Consider the following 24,644-nt stretch of genomic DNA (forward strand, 5'->3'; position numbering starts at 1 on the left):
TGAAAGGAGAGCCGGATAAATTGTAGGAAAATAGTAATGGTTTTGTTTTTAAGCATGTTCAGGAAAATAAAAATTTTATTTATTCTAAATTTATGTAGCACCAGGATAGCATCTTCCCCTCTCCTCTCTCCATCTCACCTTAGTCTGAGGCTTCAAGTGAAGTAAATAAGCTTTTCTTTTTTTCCAGAGAAAAAAATTAACATTTTATAGTTTGCTCATTCTATTCCAGTTAAAACAAAGCATATCTGTGGATGACTGAAATATTTTTCTGTGGAAAGTAGAGGGTATAAGAGAGGTCATCAAAAAATTTTTCAAAACATACTTCTTTTGGTTAATAAAATATTGTTTACTACTTATATGAGCAGAACTTAATTCCTTAGAAGGAATTTCTGGATCCTACATAAAAGCAATGAAGAGAATACAAATGTGGAAACTACATAATAATCCATATAATAACATATCTGCCTCTCCTCAATTTTCACTTAGTATCTCAATATCCAGTAGTAAAAAAAAAAATTAACATTTGAAATATAATAGACCATGGGATATTTATTATAGGACATGGTAATAATTCAATGGAAATTTGTCACTTGGTTTCATTAGTCCTACACGCAAACTAATAGAACACACATCAAAGATAAATGGAGTCCAATGAATACCATGAGATTCTCTTACAAACTAGTACTTCCATGTCAGTTTACATTCTTTCCCAGTAATATCACCATTTTACTCACTCAAAGCTTCTGTAAAATGTCTAACTAAAAAAGTAATAAATAATACTTATTGTATGCCATGCACTATTCTAAGTATTTTAAGCAAATACATTTTTTTAAAAAAATCAACCCAAAGATGCATGTACTGTTGTTATTCCAGTGAAGTAGGCAGAATTACGTTTCTTATAATTTCCTTCCCCTGGCATTCACATCTTTGTGTAATCCCCTCTTATTGAGTACAGGTGAAACCCGTGGTTTACTTCTAACCATTAGAATACTAATGGTGAAAAGACTTTTTTTTTTCCTTTGGATGAAATTTAGGCCCCTAATCAGTAACACTGAGTTAATCAGAAGGGAGAACATCCTAACTTTAGGCCTAACTTTATCAGCTGATCCCTTAAAAAAGGGTCCATGCTTTCTCCAAAAGAGTCTGGAAATAGGAGACACACTCTCCTGCTTGTCTTAAAGCTAACAGCCATTCTGTGTACTGCCCGTGGAGAAAGGCAGTCTCCAGAGCTAAAGATTTTGGTCTTACAACCTCAAGAAACTGAATTCTGCCAACATCTTAAAAATCTTTGAAGATGACTCCAAATCCTAGAAGAGAATGGAGCCTGATCGACATTACTAGGTTTGTGGTAACTTGTTGTATAGCAATGGATAATTAATACTTCTCATTTTACCAATAAGGAAACTAAAGAAATAGACTCCATTGTAACTAGTTCAATGGGAAACCAAGAATCAATCCCAGGTAGCCTAAATCCAGAACTGCATGGACAACCACTGTATCATTTCTTAAAAAAACTGATTGAAGATTCAATCAGGCAATATGAATAGCAATATCTGATTTGCAGCATTGAATATATAATGCATATTAAAAACTATTTCAAGTAGTAAAACATTCTAATAAAGACAAGTTGTTGTGAGGAGAAATGGATTCATTTTTTAAATATTTGATTTGAGAAATAGAGTTAAGATTTTTCTTATTAGAGACTCGTGATTTAAAACAGAATATTCTATAAATATAGATTGCTAAATTGCATGATTAACACTTTTCCTCAAAATGCTTTTAATTTCCATGTAAAAAATCTCATTTGTTAGTTTTGATAAAACTGAAACTTTTGCTTAAAATTGTATGATGAAATGGAAATCTAATTTTTCAAAAAAGAGATATATTATGGTAGAATCTGCAGTGTTAAAGGGCAACATGGTGTCTTTGGGAATAAAGAGTTAACTACCACAGAAATAGTTTTAAATAGCATAATTTTCAAAAGTAGCTTGAGTTTCACAAGGATTATTCTTGATACTTAAGAGTCCTCCATATTTAAAAATTGAAAGACCCATTTTTAAGTCCTTTGGTATATGACTGAAAGTCTTAATGAAAATTAAATGGTCCATTATAAACTGATAGGCTATGAACAATTTTACTTCAACTATAAATTTCTTTCTTGTGAGTTAATATCTAAATAATGTTTTTTAGCTTAAGCTGTTATTAAATGCAAGCCATTTTGATTTATATGTGACAATTATGGGTAGTGAGTCTTATTGAAAAAAAATGAATATTTTAAGAACAAGAATTTAGCACTAGGGTGGTTAAGATGCTAAGCTCGCCAGCATGACAAAATAACTAAAACTCTGGTATATATGTTTTAATATAATGCACATGTGGTTAAGGCCATGCTCTATTTATAGTTAACTACTGACTTAATACACCTTTGGTAAGCCACTAACCTCAATTCCACTTGCAGTATAATTCCAATTAAACACTTGTGGAGTTCCTCATTACTCATACAAATGAAGTGGTCACTATAGTGAAGTCATCAAATGAATTTTAATAAGACAGTAACTCAAGCACACAGGCAACCTCTTGCTACAGGAACACAATTAGATGCCCCTCAAGCACCAGTGGAGGAAGGTAATTTGATAATTAAGAATGTCTTGACACTCTGCTTATCAAATTACGTCTTTCTTGAACAGTCACTCTCTGCATTATATTTGGCCTCTCATTGCACAGCATCATTGGATAGATAAAAACTACATAAACTTTTAGTTCAATTAATTTATGGCATAAAGATGCTGTCACAAGTATACAGAATAAATCATTCTCATAAATTCTAGAATATTAAGAATGATTGGCGTTAAAGATTTTCATTCACCTTCATTCTTCCTCCCTCAACTTTTCTCTTTCCCCTTTACCCAGTCATCTATCCCTCATCCCTAATTGCTAGGAGAATATTCTTTTGCTACTATGGCCCTAGGTTAGGTACCAGTAGTGAATAAAAAAATAAATTCTGAGGTCAAATAAATAGGGAAGAGTTTTCTCCAGCACAACATTTGAGGACACCAATGAGGCCTCTTGATAGCCGACCTGAGAGGACTTACTGCCAAATATGTAGGACTACCATACACAATGAACCATTTACTTTTGACTTGCACGTTCAATTGCTGCAAATCACAAGTCACTAAAATTTTTGATCCATTTTGTTTCCCCATCTGTGAAACAGATTAATAGTCTTGACTTCTTTTTTCATCTATGTTTAATGCCTTGGGGTGTTACTGCAGATGATCACTCGTACTCTAGCCAGTTCTTTCTCATAGAATACTTTCAGTCAATCAATATCTAACTCTCTCACTGAAAAATGACATAATGTCATTATAAAATAAAGAGAAGCTCATTTGAAAAGTCAAATGAAGGAATAAAATGAGATTATGCAAAAGTGTCTAGTCCTCAAACAAGTACTTTGTGCAATTGTGTCATCACATGAGGCTGCTCTTAAGTGAGGGCTTAGTTTAGAGCATAAACAAGTGGCATAAATTCTAGAGTAGTATAGTTCCTCATATGACATTTCCTATTTTTTTTTTTTAAAAAAAGAAAAATTCTAAAGACTTCAGGGGAGATATAAGAATTCACACTATGGTCTCTAAAGTAGATTTAACTTAAAAGCCTTTTTGCTAAATAAACTCACCTTATTTTATTTGTCTATAGACTTCTATGTTTCTCTTGTTAGTCTTAATTGGCACAGAATTATGTGCCAATTATTTCATAGTTTAGCATTTCTGTATACACTGTAAAAATACATTTTAATTTGATTTGTTAAATTTAAAGTAACAGAAAGCTCAGTGTTCCATGTCAAGGATTCATCAAAGATTGCCTCTCTGTGAATTCTGCCTCCTTCACAAGGCTACCTTACTTTTATTGCAGTAATTCTTAAAACTCTGATTACTTAGACTCATACCCAGAAAGCTACTTCATTCAGTCTGGGCTGAAGCTCAAGAATTTGCATTTATAACCAATTTTCAGAGGTTACTGATTTGGCATGAAATTGAGAACCACTGCTACATTAGGTTCACTGCATTTCTACAGGGTAACGTTTAAAAACAAATCTACTCGACAACACATTGATTAATCAAATGTATTTTTAAGAAGATTACACTTTTTGGTGGAAAATTACTCCTGTGATATAACCTAGTAATAATAATCACTAATATTTATTTTAAAATTACCATCTATCTCAAAAGCTGTCTGTACCCTTCGTGTTCATTGCAGCATTATTTACCAAGATAAGAAGCAAACTAAGTTTTCATTCATTCGTGAATGGAGTAAATGTGATATATGCATACAATGGACTATTATTTAGACATAAAAAAGGGAAATACTGCCATTTGTGACATCATAGATAAATGTAAGAGCATTATGCTAAAAGAACTAAGTCAGACAGAGAAAGACAAATACACTGTATAATCCTAAATGTGAAATCTAACAAAAAACAAACAGATGCAAACAACAGACTGGTTGTTGCTACTGGCAGGGGCTGAGGCTAGGTGGTGAGAGAAATTGGTGAAAGTAGTGGAAAGGTACAAACTTCTAATTACAAGGTAAATAAGCACTGCAAATGTAACGTATATGGTGACTAGTTAACAATACTCTATATTTGAAAGTTGCTAAGAAAGTAGATCTTACAAGTTCTCATCACAAAAAAAATTATAACTATGTGAAGATGGATGTTAACTAAACTTATCATGGTAATTATTTTGTAATTTAGACACATATTAACATATTGTACGCTTAAAACTAATACAATGTTATGTCAGTTATGCTTTTATAAAAAATTTTACCATCTGCTATGCAGTATTATACATATCATATGTGTTTGTTTAGATATCACAATAGTTCTATGAGGTTAGTACTATTATTTGATTTTCAGATAAGAAAAGAATACCACAGAGAGTTTAAGATCACTCCATTAGGTGGTAGATAAGACATTATTAGAACCTGATTACTAATTCCAAAGTTCCCACTTTTAACTACTAGACTATTGTTATGGACTGAATTAAATCCCCTTAAAATTCATATATTGAAGCCCTAACCCCCAATGGACTATATTTTGAGGTAGAGCTTTTAGGATGTAAAGGTTGAAGGAGGTCATAAGAGTGGGGTCCTAATATAATAGTATTGGTGGCTTTATGAGAAGAAAGATAGAGATCTCTTTCTCTCCACAAGCAGAGAGAACTCAACCATGCTGGCCCTCTGATCTTGAACTTTTAGCCTCCAGACCTGTGAGAAAGTTAATTTTTCCAGTTTATAGTATTTTGTTATGGTAGCTAATCTGACCAAAACAGTTTTGCCCCAAAATGTGGATTGTAATTTACTATGCATCAACATTGTATTTTTGTAACCTTCTTGAATAATATTAGTCCATTTCTAGTTTCTATGTATTTGTCTTCAATTAAATAAAGGCAAAAGACACACAACACTTTCATAAGAAAGGTCTGTGCTAACAGCATCCTTGATTTCCTTGGCTTCTCAGGGTGTAGGAGTATCTGAGTAATGAAGGCATTAGAAGTCATTTTAATCTGGTACTTCTGAAAAAAGTGAGGAAATATATTATTAGATTAATTTGCTATCACGTTGCTTTACTATGAATTTGATTGTCATTTCTGCTGTAATTTAAATCATACTCTTATAGTTCAACATAGAAATACTTGGTCATTCAAAAGGATTTTTGAACTTCAAAGTGATGCTTTGGTTTAAGCAAATTTATTCAGATCACTCAAAATTCTAAGTGTTCTTTAGGGTGTGCAGGATTGAAAAAAAGTTTCCAGAGGAAACAACTGGGTAATATAATAGAGAATGTCATGTAATTAATAAGTAGATGTCCAACATTCAACTGGGTAGAAAGAGGAGAAGCTAGCAGTATTTATGAAATATAGATAGAAACTACTTATGGCAATACACATTAACTTGAATACAGCATGAACAAGAAATTTTTAGTTAACACATACCCTCTCATCTGTGGATTAAGTATATTTTTTCATTAAAATATATTATATCTATAATAATGTGCATAAATGTTAAGTGTATAGCTCAGTGAATTTTATACTCAGATTTATATATAGAACACTACTACAGAACTCTCTCTCCTTTACTTCCCAATCAATAACCCCAAATATACCAATTCCTATCATCATAAATTAGTTTTGTTTGTATATGAATTTTGCATAAGAACTCTTGTGTCTAGTTTATTTTGTTCAACAGTATGTCCGAGAGATCATTCATGGTGTTACATGCAGCAGTTCGCGCCTTTTAAAATTTTTAATTGTTCTGTGTTTTCAGTTGTATAAATATACTGCATTTTATCTATATCTCTCTAGATGGTATTTCCAGTTTTTTAATGTTATAAATTATTTTGTTTGTTTCCCAGAACTTTTAGTTTCTACTTTATTAGTAAATTTCAGTTACATAATCCATGTTATCAACTATTGTCACCTTGTTATATATTAGATCTTCAGACCCTACTCATATTATATCTGGAAGTTTGTACCCTTTTCCCTACCTCTTCATATTTCTCCCACCCCATCTCACCTCCCAGCCTTTGGCAAACATTTTTCTACTTTCTGTTTCTATGCATTGGACTTTTCTTAGATTCTACATGTTAGTGATACCATGCAGTATTTGTCTTTCTCTGTCTGGCTTATTTCACTTAGCGTGATGCCCTCAAGGTTTATTCATGTTGTCACAAATGTTAAGATTTCCTTCTTTTGTGCGGCTGAATAATAACATTATATGTATATATCATATCTTGTATCTTATGTGTGTGTGTGTATACACATATAACACTTTGTATCTTGTATATGTGTATATAAACATGCACTCATCACATTTCTTTATTTATTCATTTATAGACACTTGGGTTGTTTTCATATCCTGGCTATTGTGAATAGTGCTACAACGAACATGGTGTGTAGATAATTCTGTTTTCATTTTCTTTGAATATGCACGTAGAAGTAAGATTGCTTGTGTCACATGGTAGTTTTATTTTTAATTTTTCAGAAACCTCCATACTGCTTTTCATAATGGCTGTACCAAATTCCATTTCTAGCAACAGTACACAAGTGTTACCTTTTATTCTTATCTTTGCAAACACTTATCTCTTGTATTTTAATGATAGCCATTATAACAGGTGTGAAGTAGTATCTCATTGTGGTTTTGATTTGCATATACCTATTAATTAGTGATGCTATATATCTTCGTATGTACCTGTTAGTTATTTGTATGTGTTCTTTGGAAGAATGTCTATTCCGTTCCTCTTCCCTTTTTAAAATTAGAATATTTGTTTGCTGTTGTGCGAATTATTTATTTTGTATGTTAGCTTCTTATCAGTTACATGATTTGCAAATATTTTTTCCCATTCTGTAGATCACCTTTTCATTTTTTTGATGGTTTTCTTTGCCGTACAGAGCTTTTTAATTTGGTATTGCCCTACCTATTTTTTTTTTTTGCTTTGTTGCTTTATTTTGGTGTTAAGTCCAAAATATTATTGCCAAGACCAGTGTTGAGAAATTTGCTGTTTTCTTCCAAAAGTTTTACAATTCCAGTATCCGGTATTCCCAACACCGTTTATCGAAGAAACTAATTCTTCTGCATTATATGTTCTTGTTGTCTTTGTTGTAAATTAATTAACCATGTAAGTACAAGTTCATTTTTGGGTTCTAGTCTGTTTTACTAATCTCTATGTCTCTTTTTATGTCAGTACCATACTGTTTTGATTACCAGGTTTGTAATATAGTTTTAATCAGAAAGTGTAACACCTCTAGCTTGATCCTCCTCAAAATTACTTTGGCTATTTGGAGTCTTTTGTGGTTTTATAAAAATTTAAAATTATTCTAATTATTTCTGTGAAAAGTGCCATTGTGATTTTGATAGGGATTACACTGAATCCTCAGATTGCTTTGGATAGTATGAACATTTAAACAATATCCTTCCTATCAATGAGCATGGATTATATTTCCATTTATTTGTGTCTTTTTCAATTACTTCATCAAAGTCTTAGAGTTTTCAGTATACATATTTCGGCTCTTTGGTTAAATTTATTCCTAATTATTTTATTGTTTTTGATACTATTATAAATGGATTGTTTTCTTCTCTTTTAGATATCCTGTTATTATTGCATAGAAATGCAAGCAATTCTTTTCAGTATCTCTCTTCAATAAATGGTACTGGGAAAATGAGATATTCATGTGCAAAATAAAAATCTTATACCACTCACAAAATAACTCAAGCGGGTTAAAAACTTAAATGTTTTTGCCAACTTCCAGCTGAAGCTTCTTACTCTTTTGTTCTCAGTCATGGGGTTCATGGGATAATGTTAATTTATTGTTGTATTCTTATACTCTGTATTATGTATACACACATTCCTTTATTCATTCAACTATATTTAGCCAGGAACTCTTCAAGGTAGTGGAGTTATAGCAGTGGATTAAAAGACATACTGACCTCAGGAGTTTACATTATAGTGAAGAGAAACAGACAATAAAGAAACATGCGAATAGGTAGTAATTTAAATAGGCTAAGTACTAGGGAGAACAACGAAGTGGAAAAAAGAGAAAAGGGAAAGTGGATAGAGGAAAGAAAAGATAACTATTTCATATAGACCAGGTATGACCACTCCAGGTTGGGAAAAGTGTTAATTTTGTTGGGAAAGAATGTGCCTTTCATCGAATCTTAATAGTTCTCTTGAGAACTCTGTGAGGTGGAATAGTAAACCTTGTGCATTAGAAAGTGTAGGTACATCTTTTAATTAGCAAGGAATTAAGGGAAACATAAGGGTTAATTAAATAAATTTGGGGAATATCTCCTATTGAAGAGTAAAATGGATTTTTAGTTAGAAAAATACACACACACCCCTCACAAAACACTGACATGAACATATCCTTCTCATTTGTTTCTGGACTATTTCCTGCAGAAAAATTAGTGGCAATATTATAATACACAAAGGAATGAATAGTTGATAAATTTTATCATTTCAGAGTTTATCTGAATTCCTAAAAATAATGCCTATTACTATCTAAATATATATTTCTAATTAGAGAAATATGTAACAAATATTAAATGTATATAATATGTATGATTATGTACAAATTATTAGATTTTATACATATACTATCTATGATTTATACAGTTAGATTGATGATACATCTATAGGTATAAGTAAATACACATGGAGAGCTTTCGGGTTCCCATTGCTTAATCCAGGTTACTCATGTGACAACTTAATATCCAGAAATCAATTAAATTCACAGTGTTGGCATCCTTTTGAAAAAGGCAACCTTCCTTGGTCTTGAACTTTCTCTGTATTCCATAACTCAGTAAAATTTAAGTGTCCTTGTACCATAAGTGTGTTAGCACAAAAAGTAAAATCATAAATAGAGGACCTAGAATATCTCACAGTTAAATTTGCTTTTGTAATAATTTAAAAAATTTTAGGTCAGACATATCAGAACAACATATAAAATTATCAACATTTTTGATACTTTACATATCAACCTTTCTATTCCACTTAACTTGCTAAAGTGTCACATACTTCAGTATATATGTGTATCCTCATAGAAGTATTATGATTTTTCAGTTTGATATCTTCTTTGGATTTCTAGGTTTTCTCAATTACTAATTCTGACAACATCTCTCAAAAAACTGAGATTAAGGAGTCCAGAGTTATTTCTACCAGCTTTCCATATAAAGAAACACATTCTTGGGTTCCTTATATTGACAGTGAATCACTAATGTTTGGATCCCACTCAGATATAAGAGAGGAATGGCAATCTAGGAGCAGCAAGTTAGAAGACCCTTGAGCTGCATCTGGAATTAATTTACCAGGCAGATTGTGAGGACAATGTACTCATCAGCTTAATGCTTTTTACCTCTACCAAAAGGATGTTCTATTCCATGTCAAATGTTCCAGCATGACTCAGAAAATAAATGTAGAATTTGAGATTGGTTAGAATTATCTGTTTTTTTTTTTTTTTTTTTTTTTTGCATTTACTGTGCTGTGAACCATTAGAATGTAATGACTTAAGAGGCATTAAAAACTATAATTCTGTAATGCAGTACAACACATTTATCAAAGGACATTATTGCTCATTTATTTATTCGTTAATTCAGTACGTAATTATGAAGTGCCTCCTATGTGCTGGACACTATGTTTGAAACTTCCCTTGTGTTCCTCATGGTCTGTGGGGTGGCAGAAAACTTGCAAGGTTGAAAAACATGTAATAATCCAGAGTGTGTAAATACTGAGAAAGATAAATAGAGTTATAGAGCAAATCAAATGGGGGACCTATTTCAGGTTGTTAAAAAAAATGCTTTACTGAGGTGAAAATACTCTAAGGACTTGGTTAATAAAATAGGCCAATGAGGAAATATGATCCATAAAATCTTTATTTATATGGAGAGAGAATTAATGGAAATGCAAAAAGAAAATGTGAAGTCAGTAATTTCTTTGCTTTCCAACAGTGGAATAGTGACATGTTTCATATTGTCAGTTCCAAGGCAGCCATAATTACATTGAGAAAAAGATAAGGGGCAAGGAAGGCAAGGAAGCAAAGGAAAAAAATATGTTTGTGAAACATGACTAAGAAAAATATTTTCAGTGTCCCTACTGGCACCAGAAACTGGAAGCAAACAGAACAAACCTACTAATTTTTTTAAAGATTTTTTTTTTTTTTGCTAAAAAAATCACAAGCCCAAGCAAAACGACAACAAAACATTAACTATTCTGGCAAAACATTATTCTGGCAACTCCTAGGCTCCCATTTTTGCATGAGCAAGAGTCATACTGTGAAAGTTCTAGAAGTCCCAAAACATCATGATCCCAATGACTACTACAGGAGGAAAATGAACAAGAGAGAATCTTCCAGAAGGTGAAGCCAAGAATCACAGAGAATAAAGAGAACAGATTTCTAATCAGGATCTCATTAAAACCATTCGCAACTAATGATCAATATGTTTATTTCTATTACTTAACGTTTCTTTCTATGAGGACTTACATTGAAAAATATTTTGTTCCTGTTATTCCATAGCATATGGAGGATTTATATCTGCAGAAAAAGAGAGAAAACTTGATACATTTTTTTGTTTTTTTTGTTTGTTTGTTTTGTTTTGTTTTTAGTTCACAGACTACTAGATCAGGACCTGAGAGACAGAACTTCCCTTCACTCAAACATCCAGGATTTGAGCTGGGTAGAGGGACTAAATGATATTATAGTGTTTATTTGGGAGGGGGAGATTCTATAGATTTGAAGAAGGAAGGCATGGACATTTTGTAACTAGAGGTGTAACCATTTATTTTATGGATGGATAAGCTTGATTCTTTTGAGGGCTGTTTGGAACTTTGTCTCTCATTACACATTTGGAGAGGTATCAAAGTAATACAGGAATAAATCTGAAAATTCTAAAGTCTTTTTAAAAACATAGAAAAGTCATAAGAACAAATAAGTTCTAAAAAATCACATTCTCACACTGTCTAGAAGATGAAGAATATTCAAACTTCAAAATACCTACTGCGGAAAAATAAAAACCTCAGTGAGCTATCTCCTGTGCCTCCAGGATAAGTCTTCACAGAGGTGAAAAGCAGTCTAGAAAAAAAAAAACTGCATGGGAGAGAAAAGTGGAGAGCTAATACTGGGCTTCAGATTGATAAGAGAGAGAGGGAGGAAAGGAAAGAGGGAGGGAAGGAGAGAGGGGGAGAGAGAGAGAGAGAGAGACAGAGAGACAGAGAGACAGAGACAGAGAGACCAAACGACCGAGAGACCTTAGGATGTGGAGAGGCAGTCTTGAAAATGTAATCATACAGGGAAAAGAGGAGATTGGGGGGGTGGGAAGGAATGTTTTCTGGAAACAATGTAATGAAAGGAGAAAGAACTTAAGAATCTTACAAAAGGAAATAACAAATTGAACTACAAAAATATCTCTCCTCCCACTATGCCTTAAAAATAGTCATCGGCAAAGAAATGGCACTGCTATACTGATAAAAAAGGAACACTTTTGAACTAATAATCTTATAAATCACAGCAAATACTAATTTAAAAAAAAATTCACTCCTATATTTTGTTGCAGCACTATTTACAATAGCCAAGATACGAAAGCAACCTAAGTACTCATCAATAGATGATTGGAGAATGAAGATGTGGTACATATATATACATTGGAATATTACTTGGCCATAAAGATAAAATGAAATCTACCATTTGCAACAATGTGGAAGAAACTACAAGGTATTATGCTAAGCGAAATAAGTCAGACAGAGAAGGACAAATACCATATGATCTCACTTATATGTGGAATCTAAGGACCAAAGTAAACAAAATGAAAATAGACACATAGATACAGAGAACAACAAACTGATGGTTTCCAGATTGGAGGTGGCAGGATGGGAGAACTAGCTGAAAAAGGTGACAAGATTAAGAAGTACAAATTGGTAGTTACAAAGTAGTCATGGCGATGTAAAGTATAGCACAGGAAATACAGTTAATAATATAACTATATATAGTGCTAGGTGGATACTAAACTAATCGGGGACCACCCTTAAGTTACATAAATGTCTAACCACTATGCTGTATTCCTGAAACTAATATAAAATAATAAATGTCGACTCTAATTTAAAAAATTTTTTTTTTTAAATGGCAAGGGCTATTTCCACTACTGTTCAGCAATTTACTGATGACATTAGCTAACACAATTAGACAAGAGAGGAAAAAACTAGGGCCAGAAGAGCTGGAAAAGTCAAAAAGTAAAATATCTACTTATTGATGAAATGATTGTATACCTGAAAACCCTAGAGAATTAATGATAAAACTCAGAGTATAAAGGAACTCAGTAAATTAGTAGGATATAAAGTTAACATTTCAAAATCTATAGCCTTCATATACAAAACAATAACCAGGTAGAGATTTTCTTTAAACTAGATAAAGGTTTTTCTATAAAGAACTTATAGTAAATATTCTGAGCTTCAAAGACCATACATTTTCTATTGTAATTACTCAGATGTGTATTATAGCACAGAAGTAGTCATAGCAACACATAGCAACACAATAAATGAGCACGGTTATGTTCCAATGAAATTTCATTTATAAAAACAGACATTGGGCCAGGTTTGGCATTCAGGCCAGTTTGTGAACCCTTGAGAGAGAGTCAAAAAAAAAAATTAGAAAATAACACAGAGTAATAAACTTTTGTATAAGAAAGGAAAACTAAGACATTTTGCACATATCAATTAATTTGTATAAAATAAAATACAAGGAGAATAAACCAGAGTAGTAAAATTAACTACAGGAGATAGATGAGAACAGGATAGAAAAGACAGAAGAAAGTGGGGAAGAAACACATCTCATGACTATACCTCTGATTTTGGGAACCATGTTTATTTTATATAATTGAAATGTGAAAATAAATCAATAAGAATAGAGGGAAATCCCAAACTGATAAAAACGGAAACAGATGAATGGACCCATATTAATAAATGATTAGCATAACTACACTAAAGAGGGAAAAAAACAAAACTTTAGAAAAATTTAAACATAGTATTTTGGATCACATTCTCTCAGGTTAAAGACAAAAAAATTAAAAACTCTAAACTAATATCAACTCTAGCTCATAGCATGAGTTAGTAATTCTGGAATTATTTTCTTTATATATTTTAGGATTGAGCAAATAACTAGACATATTGTGATAGTAAGAGACAGGTTTCTCCCTGTTGTCAAAGATTTACAGATAATGGAAAAAAAGGACTAAGCCCTATAGTGGTGGATTAAAACTAGAGATATCAAAATCTGCTCATTTTTTTTCAATAGACAAATATAGCAATACATATGAGTTTGTGTTTGTATCTTGTGGGTATGTTTATGTGTGTATGTGTTTCCTAGTTTCTCCACTAAGGATCTAGAAACAATGAACACAGATTATAGACCTTGGTTTATAAACACCCTTTCCATTAAGAATTCGTTCTCTTTGGAGCAATGGCTGATTCTAGTACTGGGTTCACAAGGAGTCCAGAATATTTCGATTTGCCAGAATATAATGAAATATTAAAAGAGTGATAAAGATGTGTCAAAATTTTGGAGCTAGTTTCAGGAATTTCCTCACTTGCCAGATCTGGGATATGAACATCAAAATAAATAATGATACAAAGGAAATATACCTCACAAAATAAAGATCGATGAGCCCAAACGAACAGGCAGGAAAGGGAGGGCGGGGGGAGGAAAGAATAAGAGTTGGAAAGGAGAAAAAAGGGGAAAAAAAGAAAAACCTTTTCTTACAGTTATGTCACTAGAGTGATATCAGATTGGAAACCCTTTCTAAACTTCTCTCTAAAGTTGATGAACTGTTCAAAAATAATAGTTACTACTCTAACAGTTATCCACACAGTTTATGTCAAAAAATATCAATTCGTTACTTTTTTTCCCCATGGAAAAATCAAATCTATACCATGGAAATTTGACACCTTATTAAAATTAAGACATGCAATCCACAAAGACTGGATCTTTTAAGAAGGCGTTAATTCAGATATATGTAATCATGTATCTCATTTCTAGAGGAGGTCTGCCAAACAAAACAAAACAAAACATAAAAGCCACCTTTCTCAAAGAAATCACTAAACTATTAAATAGAAAGAAGTAATTTCAAAAGTAACATAAACAAAATTTTATTTTTCCTAGAGTGAGCGTATAAATCAAATCTCTTGTTTCTTTGTTCTTGTTCTGAGTTCCCCCCCGCCATTTGTCCTATTTTGAATATAATGATCCATATCCCATTTGAAGTGGTCCACTTTTAATTTATTTACATTCTGGTTTACTTAAATACAGTTTTGAAGCTGTGAAGGAAGTTTGAGAGATTCAGGTATCTTATGTAAAGAGGGATTATTTTGGAGTTGTTCATCTAAAAGTAAAAACAGATCCATATTTCATTTAATTAGTACATTAGCCATCTGTCCACGTCTTGGATCAAAGCATTCATTTTCACATTAGATAAAAAAAATCTTAATCAGTTATTTTGGATGCTAATTTTGTTTGATTTTTTTTTTAAAGACTGAGATGGTTGGAACATCAGAAAGTCTTAAAATTTGTAATGGAAAAATTAGAGCTGGCTCACAATGGTTTTATATATATTGTGTTCTTATTTATACTACTTTGAGGAATGTCATTTAAAAAACATTATCTGAAAGATAGGTAGGATAATTTGTAAGAAAATCTGGTATAATGTTTATAATAAAATTCAATTTAAAATTAAAAATGCATTCCGCAACTCAAATCTTTTTTTTTTTTTTTAAATGCCTACAATGCCTGATCTTCCTTGGTGGTCTCCCATCCAAGTACTAACGAGGCCTGACCCTGCTTAGCTTCCAAGATCAAATGAATTCAAGTGCGCTCAGGGTAGCATGACCATAGACTGCAACTCAAATCTTTTTGAAATTTTTCCCAGGCTTTTCTTGACAATAGGGTTAAATTCTATCCAAATAATGAAATTGAACTGTTATTTGCAACAGAAAATGCAATGAAAGTATTAATATTGAAAAACTTTTTAAATTATTGAAAAAGAAAGAAGAAAAAAACTTTTTAAAATTTAATTTTTATTGAGGTAACATTAGTTTATAACATTATATGTTGCAGGAGTACAACACTATAAATCAATATCTGTATGTATTATGTTGTGCTCACCACCAAAAGTCTGGTTCCCATCTGTTAACATACAACTGAGTCCTTTTACCCATTTTTCTGTCCCTTCAACTCCCTTTCCTGCTCTCCGGTAACCACCAATCTATTGTCTGTTTCTATACATTTGTTTTGTTTTGCTTTTGTTTTAATATTTCACATATAAATAAAATCGTAGGGTATTTATCTTTCCATCTGATTTGTTTCACTTAGCATAAGATTCTCAAGGTTTATTATCTATGTTATCACAAATGGCAAGATTTCATTTTCTTTTATGGCTGAGGAGTATTCCACTGTATATGCATACCACATTTCTATCCAATTCATCCAATGATGGACACTTAGGTTGTTTTTCATTTCTTGATTATTATAAATAATGCTGTTATGGATATAGGGCACATCTATCTTTTTGAATTAATGTCTTTGTATTCTTCAGAAAAATAATCAGAAATATAATAACTAGATCATACATACGGTAGTTCTAGTCTCAATTTCTTGAGTAATCTCCATATTGTTTTCCATAGTATCTGAACTAATTTAGATTCTTACCAGCAGTATAACGAGGGTGGGTTCTTTTTTTCCCTACATCCTCTTTAACACTTATTTCTTGTCCTTCTGATGATTATTGCCATTCTAACATATATGAAGTGACATCTCGTTTTTTTGATTTGCATTTCCCTAATAATTAATGATGTTGAACATCTGTGCCCATCGACCATCTGTATGTCTTTTTTGGAAAAATGTCTATGCAGATCCCCTACTCATTTTTTAAATTGGGTTGTCTTTTTGTTGTTGAAATATATGAGTTCTTAACATATTTTAGATATTAACCCTTTATTGGGTTATGATTTGCAAATATATTTTCCTATTTGGTAGGTTGCCTTTCTGTTTTGTATGTAGTTTCCTTTGCTGTGCAGAAACTTTCTAGTTTGAGATAGACCTTTTTTGTTCTTGTTTCCCTTGCCATTAGAGTCAAATCCACAAAAATGTCACTAAGACTAATGTCAGGGAGCGAAGTGCCTAAGTTTTTCCTGTACGTTTTATGGTTTCAGGTCCTACATTCAAGTCTTTGATTCATTCTGAGTTAATTTTTTAAATTTATTTTAAATTTATTATTATTAATATTTTGGTGATATTGGTTAACAAAATCCAGTAAGTCTCAGGTGTACAACTTAACAGTAAGGCATATATATATATATCCACACACACACACACATACACATTGCATTGCATTGTGTGTTCCCCTCCCATGTAAGATTTCTTTCTGTCACCACATTATATAACCCCTTTACCCCATCTACCTCCCTTAATTTTTGTGTTTGATATAAGATAGTGATCTAGTTTCATTCTTTTCCATGTGGCTATACAGTTTTCCCAACACCATTTATTGGAGAGACTTTCTCCATTGTATGTTCTTGGCTCCATTGTCGTAAGTTAGTTGCCATATCTATATGGATTTATTTCTTGACTCTTGATTCTGTTTCATTAATCTTTGTGTCTATTTTTTTAATAAGACCATACTCTTGTGGTTACTTTAGTTTTGTAGTTTAATTGAAATCAGAGGGAGTTAATCTCTCTGGCTTTATTTTTGTTTCTCAGGGTTGCTTTGGCTATTTAAGATCTTTTGTAGTTTCATACAAATTTTAGGATTTTTTTGTTCTATTTTTGTAAAAATGCTATTGAGATTTTGATACAAATTACATTGAGTCTATAGATTGCTTTAGGTAATATGAACATTTTAACAAAGTTAAATTTTTCAATCCATGAGCATGGGATATCTTTCTATTTTTTTAAGTCTTCAATTTCTTTTTCAATGTCTTACAGTTTTCAGTGTACAGATCTTTCACCTCCTTGATTAAATTTATCCCTAGTTCTTTCTTTGTTTGTTTTGTTTACAATTGTAAAAGGGATTGTTTTTTAAATTTTTTGCTTTTTTGTTGTTAGTGCATAAAAACACAACATATTTGTGTATATCGAGTTTGTGCACTGCAACTTTATTGTGTATTTCTATAATTTCTAATAATTTTTTGGTGAAATATTTAGGGAAAAGAGTTCTTAAAGAATATATGTGCCACTTTTTCCAAAATGTTTTGTGTGTTCACCTTATAGCAGTGGAGTTTTTCTAATCAAAATACTTCACGGAATGCATTTATAAATAAGACCATATAACTGTTATTTTATAAATTCATTAGGATAGTTACTTTTAAATTAGTCAATGGAAATAAATAAAGATCTTTGGCTATACTCAAACCTTTAAAGGAGAATTTTGGATGACAGTGCATTTGTTGTTATACCATCTTGAACTACTAGTTTATTTTGTAGTTATTATTGTTACTCCACTTGTAAAGCATAATTTGCTATATAATTCAATTAAGATGAAGTGATAATAGATAATTATAAATAAACATAAAGTGACTGAGACAAGGCACTAACCACCTGAATCCTCCTGGTGAGTAGCACAGTTTACCTAAATAGTGCCAAGAAAAAATATATATATCCTCAGCTGTCAGTATATAAATAAATAGGACAAAGAAAGATTTTATTATTAGGTAATGTTTTATTGTTTATCTTCAGAGTAGATCTCTAATGAGATAGACTTGATGTTAATGAAAACTTGTTTTTAGTTTTACTTTCATTCCCACTCCACGCCTAAACTGAGATTGCTTTCAATGCAACAACTTTCATACCTTTCTGCCTTTAGAACACTATACTCTGAATCCCTTTCCCCTATCCCTTCACACACTACATTATGTATTCATGCTTTCTTCTAAGGTTACCCTTTATCCAATTATCTGAGATTAAAAACCACGTCTATGCACATGACTTCCACAGTTTTATCTAGCCTTAGTGTCTTCCTGGTATCCAACCTCCTAATCTAGTTCTGTGCCAAAGAGGCAATTTCAACCCCATGTGTCAAAAAGGAACTCTTGATATTTTTCTTTTCCTTACTGTTCTCTACAATCCTGGTTTTTCTCTGTCTCTTTACATCACCCAGCAATCTAGCCAGAAACTTAAGTGTAAACATAGTTCTTATTAATTCCTTTTTCTTAACTCCTAGTGACTAATTGTAAAAGCCTCCAATTCTACCTCCAAAGCATATCTCATATCTATCTTTATCTCTGTTGATACCATGCTAGTCTAAGCCACCTCTCTTATGAATTGCCACAGCTACTTCCTGACTTATTCTTAACTTACCTGCTACCAAGATCCCGTCAGAGAATAGATGGCATAAAACAAGATGCAAATGTGGTCGAGGAACTGATAAGAGATGGTAAAACATGTCTGGGCCACCCCAAAGTATAAAGTTCAAGGCACAAAAGTGGTTACTCGAACCTGGTATAAGAAGTGACTGTAGGAGCCCTTCCCTCACCCTACCACCTGACAACAGCTGAGGCCTTTGGTAGAAGACCATGGGGCCTCCCAAACCTCAGCTAAGCAGGTATGTTTTGGGAGGGAAAAGTTTCCCCCATTCTTCTCTCCTTCCGTTCTCTGAAGTTGCCATTGGTCAAATCTAGTGGGAGTCTAAAAAGCTAGAGTATCTGATTGATACTGTGTATAAAGATAAGCCTCCCCAATAGACAAAGGAAGAAAGTAAATAAGGAGTGCCAGAAAAATCTCCAGCATACTTCACCACAATCATTTCTTCAGACAGTAAAGCGATCTTTTAACAATACCATTTATATCATTTGAATCAAATACGTAAAATACCCATTGTAGCTAGAATGAAATTCAAACTTTTCACCATGCTTTCTGCTTGACTTTTCATTTAAAACACTTCTTCATGTCTCCTTCCCTCTCCCGCTCCCTCTGTATTCCAACTACACTGGTGCAGAGCACAGGTAGCTCCATGATGATTAAAAGTTTTTGCACTTCCTCTGTCCAGAATGCTCTTAACTTCATCTTTTTGCAAGCCACACACTCACAAAAAAAGTTAATATCTAGTGCAACCAAATGGTCACTAACTTCTATAAAGAACAACAAACACAGCAAGGCAGAAAGGGCCAGAGGTGTATTGTTTTATACATAGTCGTCATGAGGACTTCTTTAAAAAGCTGATGTTTAAGTAGAGATCTGGAAGGAAGTTAGGTAGACATTCAAGTATTCTCAGTGAAGAGTGTTCACGGCAGAAGAAACGAGTATAAAACATTTGAGGTGAGAGAAGGTTTGTTGTGTTTTAAAGTGTCTGAATGACTGGCCCAGTGAGGAAAGGAAGAGCCAAAGAAGACAAGTCAGAGACTTAAAGGAGCCAGATCAGGAAGGACTTTGTAGGCCATTGTAAGGATGTTGACCTGATTTAAATTTTAAAAGAATTACTCTCATAGCTGCCTTGAGAATATAGGAAGGCAAAGATGGGAACTGGGCAACTACATAGGTGCCTAATCCTGTACCCAGGATAGAGATGTTGATGGCTCAGACAAGGTTCTGAAAGTTCTTGGATTTAGGGTATTTTGAAGGAAGTGTATGCAGGATTTCCTGATGGATTGGATATGGAATGTGAGAAAAACAAAGATGTCAAGAATTGCTCCAATGTTTTAGCACCAGATTACAAACTACATTTTGTTACAAACACTCTTTTATAGTGTTTTTGTTTGTTTGTTTGTTTGTTTGCTTTTATACCTACAGCGCCCAGTCTTCCTAGGTGGTCTCCCATCCAAGTACTAACCAGGCCCAACCCTGCTTAGCTTCCAAGATCAGACAGGATCTGGCTTGTTCAGGGCATAGCAATAGACTCTTTTATAGTTTTAATTTGTTTCACATGAATAGATTTTTATCTCCAATATCATAGTCAGCATCTTGAAATAGAAGACTTAATGGGGTCGGGCTTAATTGCCTATCAAAGTGTTTCATACCTTGTAGGCACTCAGAAATTATCTGCTAAATGGTTAAAGATGCTTTATTCCTTCTTTTTGATATCAGTCTTGATGATGTACTGGTTCTGAGATATAGGTAGGGCTTTCTCAGATTATGAACTAACAAAAAAACAAACACAAATTTCCAGTTGGTGTAACAGGATATCACAAATAGGATAACACGATTATTGGCTTTTTCAGGCTAAGGAAATTTTCTAATAAGGGGAAATCAAAACTTAAGAGTATGACTTTTGTTTTTCCTAAAGCATTCAACGAAGTAACAGGCTCAGAGAAAGAACTCAATTATTATTTTGTTGCATTTAAATGAAATAGGATTTAGAAGTTTTAAAAATTCTTTTGACATATATTCCAGTGAGTTTCTTTGAAATAAATTTTTTGAGTTTTTTTTGGATCTCCTCCTGTGACTCATACTTGATATTTAATTGCCTAAGGGACAGCTGATGCATATGTTGCCCTATTCTAGTTATATAAAATTGGCATTTTGAGTGGATGTAATTGTAATAGATCAAGAAAAATGTACTTATAAAAAATTGTATGGATGTACTTAGGGAATTGATATATATATATATATATATATATATATATATATATATATATATGCCATACACAAATATACATATGTATATAATAAAGTAATATTGTGCATGCTAGTGTTAATGGCTTTATTTTTATATACAGTTAATTACTTCAGAAATTATGTAGATGACACTTTAATTTTAGTTATAACTGAGCTGTTTAAATCAAACAAATCTGATGTATGAATGAGTTTGAATTTACACCTATAAAATAGAAATTAATGGTTCATAGTACATTTTCTATTATTCAAAATAATCTCAAGAGTTTGAATCTAGCATAATGACTACATAAGACCCTTGTTATTAAAATTATATATGGGATCATTAATTATATTTGAAGTGAATAATAAATGCTTTCAATCATATCTGTACATTTATGAACTATTTTTTCTGACATAATTAAAACTAACTTGAAATTTTTAATACACAATATAATCTTTTCCCCTTTTGAAAATGTATTTATTTTCATTATGCAATGTACTCTTTCAATGTCATATGGGTGTGAAGGGAATGCATTTAGTTTAGTTCACTGTTTGCTGTTGATTAAGGGCCTGAGACTGATTAAAGTTATGCCTTAACTTTAAGATTTTTATCCTATAAAGATGCAGATAATTTCTGCCTGATAGAACAGAAAATGTCAAAGTTTATAGTCAATAGCCCTTTTAAATTTAAACAGCTTCATATCTAAATCAACAATCTTATCCTAATACGGGCTATTAATACTGAGCCTCTCAAATGCCCTTTAAATCAGTGGTCTGTATATGTGTGTGTTTCAATAAAATTTTATTTACAAAGACAGGTGTGGGCTGGATTTGGCCTGAGCTGTGGTTGCCATCCCTTACTGTATGGTATTTAACTGCAGCACAAAGTTTTTAGCAACCATATGAAAATATTCAACTCCCCCATCTGGTTTTTCTTCCTTGTTATCAGGCAAGTAGGATAATTTGGTTTTCTCCTACACTCAGGAGCTCAGAACTGATTTTGTTTAGGGGAGTGGCACAGGCTTTCTCTGGCTCACCAGTGATGTTTAGATGTCAAATCTCCAGAGTATCTTGGTGTTGACATCTGTGTTTTGTCTGCTCTTCTTCCTCCACCTCAGCCACACCAATGGCAGTACTATCTGTCCTGAAGCTTGCAAATATCTTTGAACCAGTTTTAACATTTTACTGCTTCTTTCTTAAATGAGTTAAATAAAACACGTGATGTGTTTACTATGCATTTATTTAAGACTCAAGATCTCACCAATATAAAATCATTCTGTGACAATATAAAGAAAATTGCAAACTTTAAATTGATATGAAGAAGCTACGTAAAATGTATCATGAATAATCTCATAATACAAAGATAGCCACATTTTTTATTATAATTTTTTTCTTATTCCATGTTCCTTTCTGTAGTGGGTTGAAAGGTGTTCTACCAAAATTTATGATCATCTGGAATCTCAGAATGGGAACGTATTTGAAAATAAGTTCTTTGCAGATATAATTAGTTATGGATCTTGAGATGAAATTACCTTGGATTTAGAGTGGGCCCTAAATCCAGTGAGTGATTTTCTTATGAGAAGAGATGGAAAAGACACAAAGACACAGGAAAGAAAGCCATGGGAAGATGGAGGCAGAGAATGGAGCTACTGTTGCCACAAATCAAGGAAGCCAGAAGCCACCAGATGCCAGAAGCAGCAAGGGAGGATCCTTCCCTAGAGCCTCCATATGCAGCATAACCCTGCCGACACCTTGATTTTGAATTTCTTGCCTCCAGAGCTACGAGAAAACACATTTCTGTTTTTTTTTAAGCATCCCAGTTTGTGGTAATTTGTTATGGCAGCTCTAGAAAACTGATACTCTTTCCATTTTGATTATTTTATATGTGTTTCACAGAGAAGACTGAGAGGCTTTCTCTGTAATATAATCCTATGTACCTCGAGACAGTCACTTTTCACATTTAAAAATGACTTCCACTTATTTTCTTCAAATAAAATTTTACATAGTCAAGCTTATAACTGTGAATCATGTGTAATTATGAGTTTATCTCTCTTTTTTTAAATTAAATGTTTTCCCCAGTAGTATTAAAACCTGTTTTGATATCATTTTATTACCTGTAAACTAATTCCTCCTAGAAAGTTATTATAATTTCTTTAAATCTTTTCCTAGTTTTGGAAATTAAAGTGTTTTAGTTATTTGATTTTTTTAAGGTAATGTCCTGTACATCAACCTTTGTCTATTTCCTTAAAGAGATATTACTGAAATGGAAAATAACCAGTGAAAAATTAAGAACATTTTTTGAAGTCTCTTGATTCATAATGAAAAACTGTGCTTTCACATATACCCCAGAGTATTCAGTATTAGCATTTTAATTGCCAATTTATGAAAAAGAAAATTATGTTGCTTAAATATGAATTTTAAATTATTAGCAAATTTCAATCATTTAAATCCATTTATTAACCATTTGTATAAGATATTTTAAAAATTAATCTGTTTGTGTCCCTTGCCCACTTATAATTTAGGGTTTTCGTTAGTTTTCTAGGGCTGCCCTAACAACATATCCTACACTGGGAGGGTTAAATGAGCAGAAAGAAACAAAGTAGAAATTACTGACTCACAGTTCCAGGGGCTAGAAGCCCAAGATCATGTTGCCTGGGTTGGTTCCTTCCAAGAACTGTGAGGAACAACCTGTTCTATGCCTCTTTCCTAGCTTCTGGTGGTTTGCTGGCAATCGTAAGTGTTCCCTGGGTTATAGATTCATCACCCTGATCTGTGCCTACATGTTCATAAGGCGTTCTTTATGTATGCATGTATGTCTGTGTCCAAATTACCTCTTTTCATAAAGCCACTGGTAATATTAGATTAGGACACACCCTAAAAAACTTATTTTAACTTAATTACCTCTGTAAAGACTCCAGATAAACTCCCATTCTGACTTAATAATGGATGAAAGCTTCAACATATCTTCTTTTTTAGGGGATACAATTCAACTCAGAGCAGTCTTAATGTTTTTCATTTCTTTATAAGTATTAAAAATATTAAGTACCTATAATGTTTTACAGGTATATTTTCCAGGCGTGTTGCTTGATTTTTAATTCTCTTTGTGATCAGAAATTTTGTTTCATTTTGTTTTGCTTCTGATATCTTGTTCGCATGCATTTTATTCAAACATGTTTTATATTTTTGTGTGGTCAGATTCCCTTATTTTTTTTATTTCATTAATTGATCTCGAACTTAGAAAATTACTTTATATGGAGATTTAAAAAGCATTAACTTCTGTTTCAACTTTTAAAAAAACTTTATTTTTTTAAATTTAAAATTTACTGTTCTGTTCATCTGGAATTTGTTTCAGATTCTCTTTTAAAATGATTTTCCTGAGCACATTTTAATATATGAAACTTATGCAAAGTGATATTTTTTCTCTATGTGCCATACAAAATCTTAATGGTCTTAAGTTAAAACTTTACCGTATGACAAATCACAAGCTTCTTTATTTTACCCTAGATCTTATTTTTTATGTCTATA

General features: G+C 32.3%; 1 pseudogene; it reads right to left on the reverse strand.

Annotated features, from left to right (window-relative positions):
• Positions 1–15,311: 15,311 nt before the first annotated feature.
• On the reverse strand, positions 15,312–15,430 carry LOC118605215 (annotated as a pseudogene).
• Between the last annotated feature and the right edge of the window lie 9,214 nt (positions 15,431–24,644).

The sequence above is a fragment of the Rousettus aegyptiacus genome, unplaced genomic scaffold, assembly GCF_014176215.1.
Source record: "Rousettus aegyptiacus isolate mRouAeg1 unplaced genomic scaffold, mRouAeg1.p scaffold_m13_p_1, whole genome shotgun sequence".
NCBI lineage: Eukaryota > Metazoa > Chordata > Mammalia > Chiroptera > Pteropodidae > Rousettus > Rousettus aegyptiacus.